Source organism: Mytilus galloprovincialis, chromosome 5, assembly GCF_965363235.1.
Source record: "Mytilus galloprovincialis chromosome 5, xbMytGall1.hap1.1, whole genome shotgun sequence".
NCBI classification, from domain to species: domain Eukaryota; kingdom Metazoa; phylum Mollusca; class Bivalvia; order Mytilida; family Mytilidae; genus Mytilus; species Mytilus galloprovincialis.
This window is the reverse complement of record NC_134842.1, coordinates 96,672,501-96,676,051: the sequence shown is the minus strand read 5'-3', so window position 1 is coordinate 96,676,051 and position 3,551 is coordinate 96,672,501. Positions and strand designations below refer to the sequence as shown.

Genomic DNA, 3,551 nt, shown 5'->3' with positions numbered 1-3,551 from the left:
AACGTCAGTGTGGGCGTGTCGCCATAAAAATTGACAACATTGAAAATAAAACTAATAATTATAACCAATCAGAAGACAGTAAATACACCAAATTTATTCATTTTACATTATTTTAATTTTATATCTTACTTGCTGATATACTTATAGCTGGTGACCAATAAGAATGCAGTATATCCAAATATACTTCTCCTGAGTTTCGATCAATGTTTGGATGATAAATTTTTGTGGTAAATTTCAACTACAATCAGAAAAAGAAGATACCAGACAATTTAAAGAACTTTTACTAAAAACTAAAGGTAGCATATCTTCTATAATTTTCACAATACATGTTTATTGTTACCATAATAAAAGGCAGTTTTGATTAAAAATTTGTCATTTTGATATTTTCTAATACATTTAGGCAAACCACTTTAATATTGAAAAATGCAAGTTGAATATCATATTAAAAAGACATCTACATTCATTAAACGAATAAAAGTAGAATAAGCAATCTTACATTTGGTGGTTTCATAGGATAACCACGAGGAATCAATATAAGTAAGAAGAATACTCCTCCATAGTATGGACTTTCATCCTGTAACAATAAATTAAAACTGGGTCGATGCCACTAATGGTGGAGTTTTTATTCGTCTAGTGTATCACCAGACAAGTAATTAGCACTTCTATGTTGACATGAATTATCACTGATATGGTCAAAATTATGAACTAAATGTAAGCAAAACTTTGAATTTTTGAAATACTAAACAAACGCTTTTTTTTACTTCAGGAATAGATTACCGTAGCCGAATTTGGCAAAACTAAAAAAGAGAAAAGAGAATTTGTGGTCCTCAATGCTCTTCAACTTCCTATTTTGATTTCGTCCCGTTCAAAAGCCGCTTATGAGTCTTTTGTAGACGAAACGCGCGTCTGCCACAAATACCAAATGCCAATCCTGGTATCTTTGATGAGTTTATTTCCTTGACCAATAAATCATTTAAGATTAAACTTATATATGATAAAGGCTATACTCACTGGTCCCGCTATCGATCCTTGCCACGTGCATACTGAAAATACAAAACACAGGTTTAATATTTTGTCGTTGGGTTTATGTCTCATTGACGTGTACACAAAAATATCATTTTATTCATGGTACTTACTTTTACCCAGATATTTGTACATTTATTTACAAGTTTCATTGAAAAAGTAAAATCACAAAAATACTGAACTCCGAGGAAAATTCAAATGGCAAATCAGATGATAAAACACATCAAAACACAGTTCCCTTATACATGTTATATGCAAACTGTATGTAATCTTTATTCAAAACAGATTCTAGCCAGAAGGTAGACAATTCATACGTTATAATTGAAGAATTTATGAGAGAAATAAATCCAATCGTTTAATGCGAAACAGTTCTGATATCGGAACACAAACAAAGTTTAAACAAAAAGTTTATAAATGTTTTTTTTTTAAACTCTCATTACAGTCATTTGGCTCAACCTTGGGTATATATGCAACATCTGAATAATATTGATAAGATTGTCGTTGGTCATCTCAAAAAGGTTTATTGAAAGACTTTGTTAATTTCATTGATATGCACCCTTAGTTTTTAGCGAGAATGTTCCATTTCACTCCTCTGCACTGTAAAAGGAAAGTCATTAAGATCAAAGGAACATTTCGTAAAATACTGTCAATTTATCTTTTTTCGTGGGTATAAATTTTCGTGGATTGAGGAAAATTTATATTCTTGTGCATAATTGATTTCGTGGTTTTGTAAATCTCTGCATACAAAGCCTATAGAAAATGTTTAATTCATTGAACATTTCAATTCGTGGTTCAACTGTACTAATGAAACCCACGAAAGTTGATATCCAACGAATAATAATGAATCCACAGTAGCGATAATTAAGGAATGACTGTTATATTTTTTCTGTTTATGAAGAAATAACATAAAAAAATTGGTGCATACTGAATAACGCGCGTAGTGGGTTAATTTACAGTGAGCACCACATTTTTTTTATGTTATTTCGAATAGACAGAAAAAAATATTACAGTCATTTCTTCTGATTTAATTCTTATTTCGATTTTAAATCGTAGAAAAACGTTGACGACGTCACAGTCACATGAATAAATTATGACTATGGGCTGATAACAAAATAACGTCAGCCAATCGGAAGACGCGTAACATCCAAATTAAATTATTATTTTATAATTATTAGAAATCTAGCTTACTATCCTCGCCGACTATTCCTGCCGAGCAACCTGGAGGAGGAAATCTTGAAATGTCGAAAAGTTCCTGAAAGAATATTTGCACATCTTATTAATGCAAAATAAGTATATCAATAAATGAAAACAGTTAGAACACTGTATAAATGAAAGAGCAACCTAGTTACCGTTATATACTATTAAATAGAAACACAAAAAATATAAAGAATCGTAAATTGAGGGCAAGAAATCGTCTAAAATGCCTGTACCAAGTCAGGAATATGACAGTTGTTATCCATTCGGTTGATGTGTTTGGACTTTGATTTTGCCTTTTGATTTTGGACTTTCCTTTTTGAATTTTCCTCGGAGTTCGGTATTTTTGTGTTTTTACTTTCTAATAAAGGGTATACGTATAGGTCATTAAGCATGTCTGAAGAAATTGTATTGTTGATATTTACTGATGTTTAAAAGTTTTTGTCTGAAATGTCTGATGTATTCGTCCCAGATACTTCGTATTTTGTTTGATAAACTGAATCGAATTCGCAGATTTTAAGTACTCAAACGAGAAATCAGAAATTTTATCAAGGTTGACAAAAAATGCACCGTGACTGCGAAAAGAAAAAAACTAAATTTGAATTCCTGTATTTTTTTCACGGTAAGTTTCTGAGTTTACTCGAAGAATTAGAACAATTAAAAACAAGTGATGTGAACTGTCTGTTTCTATATGGCCTTGTTAAAGATTCTCGAATAGCTGTATTGGCACTCGACTCACCAAGTATCTGGCCAAATACAGTTAACCTTGCATATATAAAAGAAGCAGCTAGTTAATAGCACTATATTAGGATTTTCGAGATTATAAACAAAAACAAAAAAAATCAGTCCAAAATCGTCATTAAAGGGCAGTAGTCCTCCGAAGGTTTAGGTCATAATTTACATTTTTTTCTAACTGTTTATCTATGACCCTTTCTGTTTTTTAAATTTTTTGTCTTTTCGTTGAATGTTTTAAGATAATATGCTAATGGTTTTTAATGGGACTAGGAATCATATTTTTATGTCCTGAGCAATTTCGCACCCTGTGAAAATTTCTCACTTTATTGTAGATTTTTGGACGTTAGACATTACCGAAATTCTATGTTATTTAGCCTTGTCATTATATATTAGGAAATGACATATAGTAATACAATGTCTTGTGATTGTTGTATGTCAATGCAATCAACGGTGTCTAATGAAACTGACATATAACTTGATTGGTGTCTATTACATGTATGTTTTCTGTTATACATATGCATATCTGGGGCCTGTTTATCGAAGCTCTCTTAGGATTAGGACGTGTCCTAAGACCAACTTAGGACTCATCTTAGTCCTAA

General features: G+C 31.2%; 1 long non-coding RNA gene across 1 annotated transcript; it reads right to left on the bottom strand.

Moving 5' to 3' along the window:
• Positions 1–488: 488 nt before the first annotated feature.
• Positions 489–2,277, bottom strand: LOC143074869 (uncharacterized). The gene is made up of 3 exons (XR_012978137.1): positions 2,212–2,277; positions 1,012–1,043; positions 489–574 (listed from the first exon to the last, which is right to left on the bottom strand). It is a non-coding gene; the product is annotated as an uncharacterized LOC143074869 (long non-coding RNA).
• Between the last annotated feature and the right edge of the window lie 1,274 nt (positions 2,278–3,551).